This window comes from Heterodontus francisci, chromosome 24 (assembly GCF_036365525.1).
Source record: "Heterodontus francisci isolate sHetFra1 chromosome 24, sHetFra1.hap1, whole genome shotgun sequence".
NCBI lineage: Eukaryota > Metazoa > Chordata > Chondrichthyes > Heterodontiformes > Heterodontidae > Heterodontus > Heterodontus francisci.
Genome location: NC_090394.1, coordinates 35,434,543 through 35,451,558, shown reverse-complemented (window position 1 = coordinate 35,451,558; position 17,016 = coordinate 35,434,543).

Here is a 17,016-nt window from a genome sequence, read left to right as displayed (position 1 = left end):
TGGAAGCGTCTGTCACTCTAGAATTGGCCTTTATAGCCACTCCAGGCGCTGCTCCACACACCACTGACCACCTCCAGGCGCTTATCCATTGTCTCTCGAGATAAGGAGGCCGAAGAAGAAGAGGAGAAGAAGATTGTACTTAGATTTCCAGAAGGCATTTGATAAAGTGCCACATCAAAGGTTATTGCAAAAAATAAAAGCTCGTGGTGTAGGTGGTAACATATTGGCATGGATAGAAGGTTGGCTAGCTAACAGGAAACAGAGAGTAGGCATAAATAGATCATTTTCTGGTTGGCAGGATCTGTGCTTGGGCCTCAACTTTTACAATTTATATAAATGACTTAGATGAAGAGACCGGAGGTATGGTTGCTAAATTTGCTGATGACACAAAGATAGTTGGGAAAGTAGGTTGTGAAGAGGACATAAAGAAGCTACAAAGGGATATAGATAGGTTAAGTGAGTGGGCAAAAATCTGGCAGATGGAGTATAATGTTGGAAAATGCGAAGTTGTCCATTTTGGCAGGAAGAATAACCGTTATGATCCTGTAGTTTTTTTTCCAGGAAGAATGCAATGTGCCTTAAAGGCAAGGAGCAGGACTGCATTAAGGCAACAAGCTCCAGAGACTCAGTCGAAGAATGCATTCTCATTGCCCCAGGATACAGACACAGAGACTGATTCAGAGTTCATTCTGGTTGCCTTGGGATACAGCCACTCAGAGACTGAGGATAGAGAGATACATTGTTGCCGATTGACATTTGAATCTAGTTGAAAAGCTGGCTTTTGAGGCACAGTTAACACAGACAGACAGCTGTGCCAGCATATACTGAAGGAAATGAGAGCTCTCTCACAGTTTATTTAAACCCTATTTATTATACTCTCAGAATTCCGATGTCAAGCCAGATTAATTTATTCAAAGAAAATAATGAATTCCTTTAACTGCTGAACTGTAATTGTTGAAATTCATCGCTGGAAAAGAGCATCAATTCAACTGCTGAACTAGACTATGGACTGTTCTACTGTTGAAGAACCTTTTTTTCCCCATCGGACGTCTGTGAGGACTTCAAGCAACCTTGGATTATTCCACATTGGACGATTTCACTTTGGTAGGAGCGTAAATATGAAAGGACACTATTTTTTTCTATTTTAAATGTTGTTTCTATCTTAGTAGTCTTTCAGAATTTAGTTTTTCTATTTAAATAGTTAATTTGTTGATCTAAAGACACCTGGTTTGGTTAGCCTTATTCAGGGGTTAATAGATGGTACAGTTTGGCTGGGTTTTTCTTTAATTTGGAAAGTTTAGAAATGATATGTTCGGCGATCTGTGGAGGGACAGTGCTTTCCTCCCACCACAATCTGAATTGTATATTTGATTGGGGGCTTTGACTTGAGCGGTCGCTCATAACATAACAAAGAAGCTTATTATCTAAACAGTGAGAGATTGTGGAGCTCTGAGGTGCAGAGGGATCTGGGTGTCCTAGTGCATGAATTGCAAAAGGTTAGTATGCAGGTACAGCACGTAATTAGAAAAGCTAATAGAATGTTATCGTTTATCGCGAGGAGAATTGGATACAAAAGTAGGGAGGTTATGCTTCAGCTATACAGGGCATTGGAGTACTCTGTGCAGTATTGGTCTCCTTATTTAAGGAAGGATGTAAGTGCATTGGAAGCAGTTCAAAGAACGTTTACTAGACTGATACCTGGAATGGGTGGGCTATCTTATGAGGAAAGATTGGACAGGCTAGGCTTGTATCTGCTGGAAATTAGAAGAGTAAGAGGCGACTTGATTGAAACATATAACATTCTGAGGGGTCTTGACAGGGTGGATGGGGAAAGGATGTTTCCCCTTGTGGGAAAACCTAGAACTGGGGGTCACTGTTTAAAAATAAGGGTTCGCCCTTTAAGACAGAGATGAGGAGAAATTTTTTCTCTCAGACGGTTGTGAGTCTTCGGAATTCTCTTCCTCAAAAGGCAGTGGAAGCAGAGTCTTTGAATATGTTTAAGGCAGAGGTAGATAGATTCTTGACAAGCAAGGGGGTGAAAGGTTATCGGTGTTAGGTGGAAATATGGAGTAATCAGTTCAACCATGAACTTGTTGAATGGCGGAGCAGGCTCGAGGGGCCGAGTGACCTACTCCTGCACCTAATTCCTATGTAACCCTAGTTGGGAAAAGGCATCCAGCGCACCAATTCATCAAATTTTACAGCACTTGAAGCAGGCCATTAGTTCCTTGTACCTGTGAGTCTCTCTGCAAATTCAGTCCACACAGCCCAATTCCCTGCCCTTGCCCCATATCCTTTTCTCTTTTAAAGTGCCTCAGGTTTGTCTCCTGAGTTAGCTGATCTCAGTTGGTGCCAATTATTGGCCTTCTGCAAATGGTCTCAGTTTCTCTGAGATAGCGAGGGGGTAGAAACGATCTCCGTACCCAGTCCTAGCATAGAATCATAGAATAGTTACAGCACAGAAGGAGGCCATTATTCAGCCTATCGTGTCTGTGCCGGCTCTCTGCAAGTGCAACTCAACTAGTCCCACCCCCCTGCTTTTACCCTGTAGCCCTGCAAATTTCCTCCCTTCAGATAATTACCCAATTCCCTTTTGAAGGCTTCAATTGAATTTGCCTCCACCACACTCTCAGACAGTGCATTCCAGATCCTAGCCACTCGCTGCGTAAATAAGCTTTTTCTCAGGTTACCGTAGCTTCTTTTGCCAATCACTTTAAATTGGTGTTGTCTGGTTCTGGATCCTTCTGCCAATGGGAACATTTTCTCCCTATCTGCTCTGCCCAGACCCCTCTATCAAATCGCCTCTTAATCTTCTCTTCTCCAAGGAGAACAACCCCAGCTTCTCCAATGGTGATTTCTGCTGGAAAGGCATCTCAGACTCAGCTTTAGATGCCCTCCATAGTCAAACAGCCTGCCAACTCACCTGGAATCAGTTGGACAACTGTGCTCCCCCTTCCACCAGCGTGAGTCTGCATCTTCAGGAAGAGAAGAGGAAATAAAGGAAAGACTTGCATTTATGAAGCACTTTTCACAACCACATGACATCCCATACACTATACAGCCAATGAAGTACTTTTGAAGTGTAATCACTGTTGTAACACAGGAAATGTTACAGCTGATTTATGCACAGTAAGCTCCCACAACCAGCAAAGTGATAACAACCAGATCATCTGTTTTAGTGATTTTTGTTGAAGGGCAAATATTGGCCAGGATACCAGGGACAGCTTCCCTGCCCTTCTTCAAAACAATGCCACAGGCTCTTTTACGTTCCTTTGAGAGGGCAGGCAGACCCTTGGTTTAGTCATCTCATTCAAGATACAGCACCTCTGATAGTGCAGTATTCCCTCAGTACTGCACTGAGATGATCAGTCTAGATTTTTTGTGCTTAGATCACTAGAGTCAGATTTGAACCCACAACCTTCTGACTCAGAATGAGAGTAATACACACTGAGCTACAGTTGACTCTGTCATTGGGCCTTAGATTTGCTCATTTATTAGTGAATCTGATAGAATAGGCACAATAGGGTGGCTCAGTGGTTAGCACCGCAGCCTCACAGCTCCAGTGACCCAGGTTTGGTTCTGGGTACTGCCTATGAGGAGTTTGCAAGTTCTCCCTGTGACCGTGTGGGTTTCCGCCGGGTGCTCCAGTTTCCTCCCACAGCCAAAGACTTGCAGGTTGACAGGTAAATTGGCCATTGTAAATTGCCCCTAGTGTAGGTAGGTGGTAGGAGAATTGTGGTAGAGGATATGGGATTAATGTAGGATTAGTATAAATGGGTGGTTGATGGTTGGAACCGACTTGGTGGGCCAAAGGGCTTGTTTCCGTGCTGTATCACTCTATAACAGGTGATTAAGTGAGATCTGGAAAAATGCTATCCAGTGAGTAAAGGAGACCAAGATCTTGTGTAAACAAACATGAAAGTGAACAGAGCGGAAAGCTTCCATTAAGTAGATAATTGCTTTATTTGCCTAAAACAAATGGCAGTGTGAATCAGATGTGTGTACACCCCCCAACTCCCCCTCCCCACATGATCACTCTCGTCTCTAATTAAATTACCTGTTGACCCAGTTGAATGGCTGATGGCAGCGTTTAGATTTCTTTCCACAGAATGTCAGGGAGAATCTTTATGTGGCACATGAGGAGCCTTCAAAGAGTGAGAGGAACTGACCCAAACCGACAGCTTTTCTGCTTTCATTAGCCAGCTTCCAGCAGCCTCTGTCTCCTAGTACCACCAGAAGCCAGGCAGAGGGGATTTCTTTTTTGCAAAATACAACTGTTTCCTGAGACACTTCTCGCTCCCTTTTGCTAACATTGCACTAATCAATTCAATTGGAAATTCAGGTCTTTACCCAGAGAGTGGTTAAAATCGGGAACTCACTACCACATGAAGTAGTTGAGGCAAATAACATAGATGCATTTAAAGGGAAGCTAGATAAATACATGAAGGCGAAAGGACTGGAAAGATATACTGATAGGCTTAGATGAAGAGAGGTGGGAGGAAGCTCATCTGGATCTTAAACACTGGCATAGACCTGTTGGGCCAAATGGCCTGTTTCTGCACTGCTCGGAGTAATGCATTTTTTTTTCTGGGTTTATTTGTGTTATTACTTTCCTTGTTTCTTTTTTTGTCCAGGATTTTATTTCCCCTTTCCTTGGTGGGTGGCTTCTTGCTGCTCTATCCTACAGCCAGGCCATAGTTTCTGTTCCATTTGGTGAGATACTAATGGTCTAGGCTCAGAGACATAAATCCGTTGAGTTGTGGGATTTACAGTCTAGTGGTCCTTTGTTAAACCTGCAAATCCCAACAATTAAATTCTCTTCTTTCTTCCATCTCCAATTATTTCCTTTCCAGAGAATTGAGCACAAAATGCAAGCTGACGCTGCCAATACAGTACTGAGGGATTGCTTTGCTGTGGAGGTGCCATCTTTCAGATAGGATGTTAAACCAAGGCTCCCTCTGCCCTCTCAAGTGGCATAAAAGATTCCATGACACTATTCAGTATCCTGGCCAATATTTATCCATCAATTGACAACACTACACAGATGATCTGGTCCTTACCACATTGCTGTTTGTGGGAGCTTGCTGTGTACAAATTGGTTGACACATTTCCTACATAACAACAGTGACTACACTTTAAAAGTACTGTAAAGTGCTTTGGGATGCTCTGAGATTGTGAAAGACATTATAGAAGTGCAAGTTCTTTCTTTCTTTCTATTTTTCCTCATTCTATCCCAGTCCATCAGTGAAAACTGCAAACCGTGGCTCTAAGAACAGATCTGGATCCAGCGCTGTGTCTCCCCATCTCCACTTTATTTGGTCTTGGTGAGACACTTACTCAAAAAGGGTTGGGCCTGAGAAGGAAATGATTTATGGTTTCCTCTTTCCTTGAAGCTGAATAGAGAACATCAGATGCAGGTTGTGTTCATTGTTCTTCTTCAGCATCCTTGCAAAGTGGTTTCCTCTTCACAGCGATGCTGATGTTGCAGTATAAATCCAGAGTGATAGCCTGCCCTCCATGCTGAGGGAAGTGGTCTCTGATTCCAACCTCTTGTGCAACCCCCTCTTTTCCCCCCACTTTTGATTGCTGTGCCTTCAGCCTCCCTAGACCTCATGCTCTAGGGGTCCCTCTTTTAACCTCTTTACCTCATCCTTTAAAACCCTCCTCTTTTACCAAGCTGGACCTCCTGACGCCTGCTTCTTTCACTTGCCATCTGCTTTTCCTTGCGCCTCTGGGAAGTGGCTTGGGACGTTTTCTACATTAAAGGTACTATAAATAATTACAAGTTTCCATTGTTGTGGAAATTCCAATTGGAGTGATTCTTTTCTACCAATTCAACTAACTGAACAGATCTAGCCACTTGTATAACCTTACATTGGTTTCAGTCTCTTTCAAAAAGGACCCTTGAGGTCAAACATTATTGGCTGGTATACATTTAGCTGAACAAATCACAGTTTGTGTTTGCTGATAGCTTGATTTATCTGCTTAAGTCTAGATTTCCAAAAGAACTATTTGAACCATCATCACAACATTGATAATGAATTGGGCCTGGATATTTTTTCCAAAACTGCAGCTGCCTTTAATCTCTTCAGATGTCCTGACTGGATTTGAAGAGACAGCCACAAAGCCAAATCTAGACAAATGAAAGTGCGACATTTTTGTCACACTTGTGCACGTGGATGCGCACACATCTGTCTTGGACAATTGCTGCTTCAACCAGGTTGCGTAAAACAGCAGCAACCACCCCCGCGCCACCCTCTATTCTCCAAACCCCTGCCCCTCAAAGTTAATTTCTTACTTGCTGTTTGAATTTTGCCAGCCGGAGGTTTGGAAGCAACAACAACTTGCATTTCCCTAGTACCTTTAGCATAGAAAAATATGTCTAAGTTCTTCACAGAGACACTGAGATTAGGAGGGGTGATCAAAAACTTGGTCAAACAGGTAAATTTTAAAGGAGGGTCTTAAAGAGGAGAGTGATGCGGAAGGTTTAGGGAGGGAATTGGAGCATGAGGCCTTAATAATTAACTCATTCCAGTGATTTGGCCTTCTCTACTCTATCTGCAAGCTCATTCAATGTGTTGAATGCTTTTTGTGTGGATGAATTGCTAATATTCCTATCAATTATATTGGGCAGTGCCTCACTGTTGGACAACACTTTCATCAGAATCGCAAAATCTGCTAGGATCTGAAATTTTAGATAGCTACAAAGTGATGGGAATATGGGTTTCAACTTTATATGTGCCTCCCCTAAGGTTTGGTGAAATGCACCAAGGCTCCACCGAATAAAGAAATAACTTGTATTTATATGGTGGCTTTCATGACTTCAGGATGTCCCAAAGCACTTTACAGCCAATGAAATACTTTTGAGATGTAGTCACTGTTATTATGTAGGAAATGTGGCAGCTAATTTGGATGCAGCAAACTCCCACAAACAACAATGTGGTAATGACCAGAGAATCTGTTTTTGGTGATGTTGGTTGAAGGATATATGTTTCCCAGGACACTAGGGAGAACTCCCCTGCCCTTCTTCAAAATAGTGCCATGGGATCTTTTACATCCACCAAGAGGGCATAGGGGACCCTGGTTTTATGTTTCATCTGAATGACGCTACCTCCGACAGTGCAGTACTCCCTCAGTGCTTGTCAACCTAGATTATGTAGTCAAGTCCTGGAGTGAACTTGAACTCACAACCTTCTGACTCAGAGGCAAGAGTGCTGGAGAAACTTGAATTCTTCAAATAAAACAGTAACAGCTTGCATTTATACAGTGCCTCCAATCCCAAGGTAGTTCACAGGAACATTCTCAAAAAATATTTAACACTGAGCCATGTAACGGACAGGTGGCCAAAAGCTTGGTCAAATAGCTAGAATTTAAGGAGTGTCTTAAAGTAGGAGAGAGAGTTAGAGAGGCAGAAAAACTTAGAGAGGAAAATCCAGAGTTTAGAACCTAGAGACAACTGAAGGCATGACTGCAGATGGTGTAGCAAAGAAAATTGGGGATGCACAAGTGGCTAGAGAGCAGCGCAGAGATCTCAGAGGGCTGTAGGGCAGAAGGAGGTTATGGAGATAGGGAGGGGCGAGGCTATGGAGGGATTTGAAAGCAAGATGAAAATTTTTAAATTGAGGTATTACCGGAACTGGAGGCAATGTAGATCAGTGGACATAGGGGTGATGGGCAAACGGGACTTGGTGCAATTTAAGCTGCAGGCACTTACGGGTTTGCAGAAGTATAAATCTGGAATATTATCCTAAGTAAACAGCATGACTAGGAAAGGTGGGGAGGTAGGGGGCGGGGTGGGGGGGGGGGTGGTTCCTGGAAACGAGGCACAGTTTAGACTAGAGATGGAAAATCTAGGACCGATATAGGGAATCCATTCTTTACGCAAACAATGATTAATTCATGGAGTGGACTCCCGGATTGAGTAGTGTAAGAAAAGCCTGGGATCATTTAAGAAACAATTGGACGTTATGAGGGGAGGGGAACGTTGTGAGCGGAGTGCGGACCTGATCAGAGACACCTGCAGCGGCAGTGGAGAATAAAAGAGAGAGTGGGGGAACAACACAGACCTGATCAAAGACTCCAGCAGCAGCGGCAGAGGATAAAAGAGAGAGCGAGCTTAGCTAGCTAAACAAATTGATAAAATTTCAATCGGGGTATGTGTAACAGTCAGGGAATTCATAAGACTATTAGCACAGAGCAGGTCTAGAGGCATTAATAAAAATTAATAGCTTAAACAAGGTAATAACTAGATTCTAAAAGAGGGGATAGAGATTTTTTTTCTGGATCATGGATGGGCAACTGAGACCTGTTGCTTGCAATTCCTGTTACATATAGGAACTTCAGGACAGTTCATGTGCCTTGGCAGACCACATGTAAAGGAAGTGTCTCCAGCTGCTTCAGCTCGAGCTCAGGATTTCTGAGCTTGAGGGGCAGCTGGAGTCATTGCGGAGCATCAGGGAGTAGGAGAGTTGCCTGGATCGTATGTTCCAGGAAACAGTCAGTGAGAGTTCAGGATAGTAGATGGGTGGCTGTTCAGAAGAGGCAGGAGGTGCAGGTGTCTTCAGGGTGTGTGCCACTCTCAAACCGGTACTCAGCTTTGGAGACTGTTGGGAGTGACGACACCTTGAAGGAGTGCAGTCTAGACCATGGCACCAATGAGGAAGGGACTGCACAGGAAGGAACAGCAAAGAGTAGCAATGCAGTCAGTATAGGAGACTTCATACTTAAGTGGATAGACAGGCATTTAAAAAAAAATTTATTCATGGGATGTGGGCATCGCTGGCTAGAACAGCATTTATTGCCCATCCCTAATTGCCCTTGAGAAGGTGGTGGTGAGCTGCCTTCTTGAACCGTGGCAGTCCATGTGTGACCATCATTGTGAGTACCGCATGGTGTTTTGCCTCCCTGGTGCCAGGGTAAAGGACATCCTGGAGAGAGTGCAGAATTTTCTTCAGAGGGAAGAGAATGAGCCAGAAGTTGCGGTACACATCAGTAGCAACAACATAGAGAATGTAGGTACTGAGGTCCTACAGTCAGATTTTAAGGAGTTAGGGAGGAAGTTAAAAAGTAGGACCTCAAATGTAGTAATCCTTGGATTACTGCCAGTGCCAAGTGGTAGTGAAAGTAGAAATAGGAAGATAGGCTTGAGACATCGTGCAGGAGAGAGGGCTTCAGATTCTTGGGACATTGGGATCAGTTGGCAGATGGCAGCGATTCAAAAGGGATGGGTTGCACCTCAATAGGACTGGGACCAATGTTCTTGTGGGGAGGTTCACTAATGTGGTTGTGGAGGGTTTAAACTAAATTGGCAGGAGGATGGGCACCAGCATATAGAAGTAGAAAAGAGAAATAAGGTGCATAAAGGAGTGAGAGTGTTCATTAGTACTAAAGAAGGGAGTAGTACCATATTAGAGAGCAGCAGACAAAAAAGGACTATGAGGAATACAAAGCCAGGTTTAGAATGCATGTAGGTAAATGCACAAAGTATGGTGAATAAGGTTGGTGAGCTACAAGTACAAATAGCTGTGCGGGAATATGACATGACAACAATGGACACATGGCTTAAAAATGGTAAGGACTGGGCACTTAACATTCAAGGATACGAAGTGTTCAGAAAAGATAGGGAAGGAAAAAAGGGAGGTGGGGTAACAGAACTGATTAGGGAAGACATTGTAATGTTGGAAATGAAGGATGTCCTTGTGGGGAAAAGAAAGAATCCATTTGGTTAGAGCTGAGAGGCAAAAAGGGTATGATCATGATACTGTGAATATTCTATAGGCCTTTAAATAGTGAGAGATAGACAGAGGAGCAAATTTTCAGGGAAGTCGCAGAGATGTGCAAGAACTATAGAGTGGTGATATTGGGGGACTTTAATTACCCAAACATCGATTGGGATAATTGTAGAGTAAAGGGTAAGGAGGGGGAGGAATTTCTGAAATGTGTTCAGCAGAACTTCCTTGACCAGTATGTTCTTGGTCCAACTGAAAGGAGGCATTGCTGAATCTGGTGCTGAGGAATGAGGTGGGCCAAGTGAATCAAGTGTCTGCAGGGGAGCACTTGGGTAAGAGTGATCATTGTATCATAAGGTTTAGATTAGTAATGGAGAAGAGCAAGGAACAATCTAAAGTACAGTTTCTAAATTGGAAGAGGGCTGACTTCAAGAGGATGAGAGGGGATCTAGCCAGAGTAACATGGAACCAAAGAATGGCAGGGAACATGGTAACAGAACAATGGGTGATCCTTAGGGAGGAGATGTTTCATGTTCAGGCTAGGTACATTCCAACAAGGATGAAAGGTAAGATGGCTTTAAGAGGGTCAAAGCCAGGACTCCTTGGATGACAAGGGAGATAGAGAATATGATGAAACAAAAAGAGGTGTATGATGCATGTCAGGTGAATTCTTGAAGCGAGAACCAGGCCAAATGCAACAAGTTGAGAGGGGAAGTGAAGAGAAAAGTAAGGCAAAAGAGAATAAAAGAATAGAATGACAGTTAACATAAAAGGGAACCCAAAACTCTTCTGCTGGCATGTAAATAGTAAATGGATAGTAAGTAGTGGGGTGGGGCCTATTATGGACAAAGAGGGTGATATATGCTTAGCGGCGCAGGACAAGGCTAGAATACTTAATCAGTACTAAGGAAGAGGCGGTGGAGATAGTGGAAGGGCATCTTCCAATCTTCCTTAGATACTGGGGAGATGCCAGAGGATTGGAGAGTGGCAAATGTGACACCCATATTCAAGAAAGGGTATAGGGACAGTACTAGTACTAGTAACTATAGGCCAGTCAGTTTAACATCAGTGGTGGTTAAAGTTTTAGAAACAATAATCAAGTAAAAAAATCAACAGGCACTTGGAGAGGTTTGAGTTAATTAGGCATAGCCAACATGGATTTGTAAAAGGCACTCATGCTTGATTAATCTAATTGAATTTTTTGATGAAGAAACAAAGAAAGTTGATGAAGGGAAAGCAACGGATTTTAAGAACGTGTTTGACATAGTACCACATAAAAATCTGGTCAACAAAATTGAGGCTCATTGAATAGGAGGGTCAGTGTCAGCTCAGATAAAAATTGGCTTAAGGACAGTAACAGCATTGTGGTAAGTGGCTGTTTTTCAGACTGGAGGTTGGTAGACAGTGGTGTTCCCCAAGGTTCAGTGCTAGCATCACTGCTTTTTTGATATCTATAAATGACTTGGATATTGGAATATAGAGTAAAATTTCAAACTTTACAAATAATACCAAACTTGGAGGTGTAGCAGATAATCAAGATGATACCAATCAACTGCAACGGGACATGGATAGGCTAGCAGAGTGGGCAGACAAGTGACAGATGGAATTTAATACAGAGAAGTGTGAAGTGATGCATTTTGGCAGAAAGAATAGGGTGAGGCAATATAGACTTAATGGCACAGTTCTAAAGAGTGCATATGGATAGAGGGACCTGAGGTTTTTGTGCATTGATCTTTGAAGGTGGCAGACATATTGAGAGAGTTGTTAGCAAAGCATATGGGATCATGGGCTTCACAAATAGAGGTATTGAGTACAAAAGCAGGGAAGTCATGCTGAACCTTTGTAAAGCTCTGGTAAGGCCACAACTAGAGTATTGCAGTAAATGCTGGCCTTGCCAGTGATGCCCATATCCCATGTATGAATAAATAAAAATAAACCCAAGTAAGGTGAATAAGTACAATGAAATAAGGCATGTTTGAGAAAGGACTGGAACTGGTCAAATACTAATCTATAGACAAAATTTTTATACATAGTATTTATGGACTAATGGTGGATATTGGAATTTGAGTCTGCAGGTGGCAACTCTTCAGCAACTGGGGTATTGCTTGTATTGCACCAGTCTTGGGGAACTGTTCTTTAGTGTTCAATAAATCCATGGTGTTCTGGCATGGACACGATGGGCCAAATGGCCTCCTTCCATGCTGTAAATTTCTATGATTCTATGATTGTGTCCAATTCTAGTCACCACGCTTTAGGAAGAATGAGAGTCCTTGAGTGGGTGCAAGGAGATTTATCAGAATGGTTCCAGGGATGGGTAATTTTATTTACAAGCTTAGGTTGGACAAGCTGGGGTTGTTCTCCTTGAAGCAAAGGAGATTGAGGAGATTTGATAGAGACGTAAAAGATTAAGACAGGGTTCAGATAGGATGGACAAAGAAAAGCTGTTCTCATTATCTGATGGTACAAGGACTTGGGGGGCACAGATTTAAGGTTTTGGGTAAGAGATACAGGGGTATGTGGGGAAGATCTTTTTTACGCAGTGAGTGGTGGAAGCAGAGACAACCAACATTTTCAAAGGGAAATTAGATGGGCACGTGAGGGAAATAAATATGCAGAGCTACGAGGATAGAGCCAGGGAATGGGACAAATTCTACAGAGAGCAGGCAAAGACTCGATGGACCGAATGGCTGCTTCCTGCACCATAATGACTCGAACTGCAGGATTTTTTGGGGGTAGTTGAAAAAGATGGGTGGAATGGCCTTCCTAGTCTTTAATTATCTTGTGCCTTAGCCCATGAACTAGATTGGTTTGCTGCTATGCCACAATACATATTTAAGACCAAAGCTCAGATGTGAACAGATTCATTCATTAACAAGTAAAAGGAACAGCTCCTGTTTGCTGATTTGATAAGCTACCAAAGAGTTTTCAGTACATTATACTGGACAGTGCCTCCTCTCCACCCTTCATCATCAAACAATACTCACCATGTGTTTCAAATGTGTTGTGTTAGATGATCTACTTCGTATTGTATACCGTTTAGAATATACATAGAGTTCGAAAACACACCTACACTTTCAAATGGAAAACACAGCGTTATTTAGAAATTCAGCAAAAATATCAAATCACGGTGGTCTGGTTATGTTGGGATGTTTCCAGTTTAAAGAATTTATTCTTTTGAGTTTAGCTTTCAAAGTTGCAGAGTTTGACAGCAGTTGCAACAAAAAATGGGAGCGGTTTTATTTAATTTAACCCTCAATTAACTTGATAACATCTCCCTGCTTGTTTACTCGCCAGACAGATAGACAGATGGGCCCTGCAATCTGCGGGCAAGAAGGAAGCAAGACTGAGGTTCAGCTCAAGCCTGAATGGACACAAAAAAAAAATCACAAACCGCAAAAAAAAGTGATATCACCGACACTGGCAGGACGAGAAAGCAGTAAGAATTAACTTATATAGGTGCGAGTAAACTTCAGTGAAAAAAATCTTGTTGCAGATTGTGACCTGAACTTTTGTTTGATACTGTTTGTATCTCCAGCATTTTCCTAACCGTGATCCGTTTCCCAATATTTTATTATTTGTGATTTAAAAGTAGAATTATATTCATTGAATTTTCAAAATAATGGTTTAAAACATTTAGTTCATCCAATGATAACATTTATGGGTTTCCGTCACACTCAACCACGTCCAGCTAACATTGGACAGTCAAACTTAAACGCAGTAATTAAATCTCTCTGCAATGAACTAACCACTATATTTACTCACGGACCGCTTTCTCAAGTTGTCTGATTTTGGAATTGAAACGACAAATTTTAAATGGTTGAGGCATTGGAAAAGAGAGGCAACAGCTGACGACATGGGAAACAGTACATTGAATTCATTACAAAATCTGATAGGTTGCAAATGGAAATCCGAATGTAAAATCGTGTATATAATCTGATACATTTTATCCCGATTGATATCACAAGGTTGATACATAGTAAATCTAACATATTACAATCTGGTACATTATAAATCTGATACATTTTAATCAGATTACAACCTGATACTTTATACATCTGATTCATTAAAAGTCTGATATTACAATTTGATATATTATTAATCCGATATTTTACAAGCTTAATATTAATCTGCTAGTGATACTGGTCAGATAGCTCAGAGGTCAGGTTAGTGATATGATTGTAGACAATATCATGGGAAGAGATGCAAGCTAGCTTCCTAGCCTCTCAATAATTGGCCATGCGGTATAACTGCAGTCCATTGTGAACCCACCTGGGAAACTTTTCCACTTAAATTGTAATCTTTTTTAGTGTTACCATAGGCAACTTCTACTATTGTTATAATCATAGAATCCTAGAATGGTTACAGCACAAAAGGAGGCATTTGGCCTGTCATGTCTGTGCTGGCTCTCTGAAGGAGCAATTCACCTAGTGCCACTCCCCTGTCTTCTTCCCGTAACCCTGCACATTCTTCCTTTTCAGATAATAGTTCAACTCCCTCTTGAATGCCATGATTGAATCTGCCTCCACCACACTCTCTGACAGTGCATTCCAGATCCTAACCACACACTGCATGAAAAAGTTTGTCCTCATGTCGCTGTTGCTTCTTTTGCCAATTACCTTAAATCTGTGCCCTTTGGTTCTCCATTCTTCCACCAATGGGTACAGTTTCTCTTATCTACTCTGTCCAGACCCCTCATGATTTTGAACATCTCTATCAAATCTCCACTCAACCTTCTCTTCTCCATGGAAAACAGTCCCAAATTCTCCTATCTATCTACATTAACTGAAGTTCCTCATCCCTGGAGCCATTCTTGTGAATCTTTGCTGCACCCTCTCTAATGACTTCACATCCTTCCTAAAGGATGCTCAGAACTGGACACAATGCTTCAGTTGAGGCCGAACCAGTGTTTTATACAAGTTTAACATAACTTCCTTGCTTTTGTACTCTATGCCCTATGGATAAAGCCTCGGATACTGTATGCTTTATTAACCGCGCTCTCAACTTGTCTTGTCACCTTCAATGATTTATGCATATATACACCTATGTTCCTCTGCTCCTGCACCCACTTTAGAATTGTACCCTTTATATTGTCTCTCCGTGTTCTTTCTAGCAAATGAATCACTTCACACTTCTCTGCATTAAATTTCATCTCCTGCTTGTCTGCCCATTTGATGAAGAGACAGAGAGTAATGTATCTAAATTTGCTGATAATACAAAGCTCAGTGGAAGAGTAAGCTGCAGGAGGACATAGAGAGGCTGCAAAGAGATAGAGTCAGGTTAAGTGAGTGGGCAACAAGTTGGCAAATGGAGTATAATGTAGGAAGTGTGAAGTTGTTTACTTTGTAAAAATAGAAAAGCAGAATAGTTTTTAAAAGGTGTGAAACTGGTAAGTGTTGATGTTCAGAGAGACCTGGGGGTACTCGTACAAGGAAGGCACAAAGTTAATATGCAGATGCAGCAGGCTATTAACAAGGTAAATGGTATATTGGCCTTTATTGCAAGAGGATTGGAGTACAGGAATAAAGAAGTCTTACTAAAATTGTACAGGGTTTTGGTGAGACCGCACCTGGAATACTGTATGCAGTTTTGGTCTCCACATTTAAGAAAGGATATACTTGCGCTGGAGAGCAAAGATTTACTAAATTGGTCCTCGGGATGAGGGGATTGTCCTATGATGAGAGGCTGAGTAAATTGGGGCTATATACTCTGGAGTTTAGAAGAATGAGAGGTGTTCTAACTGAGACATACAAGATTCTGAAAGGGCTTGATAGGGTAGAAGCTGAGATTGTTTCCACTGGTCAGAGAATCTAGAACATGGGGACACAGTCTCGGGATAAGGGGCCGATCATTCAGGACTGAGATAAGGAGAAATTACTACACTCAAAGTTTTATGAATCTTTAGAATTCTCTACCCTGGAGAGTTGTGGATGCTCCATCGTTGCATACATTTAAGGCAGGGATAGATAGATTTTTGGTCTTGCAGAGAATCAAGGGATATGGGGAGCGGGCAGGAAAGTGGAATTGAAGCCCAAGATCAGCCATGATCATATTGAATGGCGAAGCAGGCTTGATGGGCCATATGGTCTATTACTTCTCCTATTTCTTGTGTTCTTGTGGGTTTTTTTTTGTTTCAGGGGATGTGGGCATCGCTGCCCAGGCCAGTATTTATTGCAATCCCATTTGCCCATGGGAAGGTGGTAGTGAGCTGCCTTCTTGAACCGCTACAGTCCATTTGGGGTAGGTACACTCACAGTTCTATTCGGAAGGGAGTTCCATGATTTTGACCCAGCGACAGTGAAGGAACGGTGATATAGTTTCAAGTCAGGATGGTGTGTATCTTGGAGGGGAACTTGCAGGTGGTGATGTTCCCACACATCTGCTGCCCTTGTCCTTCTAGGTGGTAGTAGTTCCGGTTTTGGAAGGTGCTGCCTGAGTAGCCTTGGTGCGTTGCTGCAGTGCATCTTGTAGATGGCACACGCTGCTGCCATCGTGTGTCAGTGATGGAGGGACTGAATGTTTGTAGATGGGGTACTTTGACCTGGATGGTGTTGAGCTTCTTGCGTGTTGTTGGAGTTGCACCCATCCAAGCAAGTGGAGAGTATTCCATCACACTCCTGACTTGTGCCATATAAGCTTTGGGGAGTCAGGAAGTGAGTTACTCGGCACAGGAATCCAAGCCTTTGACCTGCTCTTGCAGCCATGATATTTGTATGGCTACTCCAGTTCAGTTTCTGGTCAATGGTGATTCTCAGGATGTTGATAGTAGGGGATTCAGTAATCGTAATGCTGCTGAATGTCAAGGGAAGGTGGTTAGATTCTCTCTTGTTGGAGATGATCATTACCTAGCACTTGTGTGGCACGAATATTATTTGCCACTTATCAGCCCAAGCCTGGATATTGTCCAGGTCTTGCTGCATTTCTACATGGACTGCATGCTAGCATGGTCGTGTCGCATATTTGTAGTCGTTAACCGGATTAGAGTTTAAGATTAATAAACCTTTCTTGTTTCAATCTAAGTAAACCTGTTTGATTTCGTTGCCTTACAATTGGAGTAGTGAACAAGGATTCACGAAGGGGGAAGTAAAAACGTAGTGTTTTCAAATTAAACCCTGTTACGGTTAAACCAGGCAAAGGTGACAGGGAACCCATAGACCCCTAGCCCACCTGGTTGTAACAGATCGCTTAGCTCTCTCTATCACATGCTGCTTCCACTGTTTGGCATACAAGTAGTCCTGGGTTGTAGCTTCATCAGGTTGACACCTCATTTTGATGTACGCCTGGTGCTGCT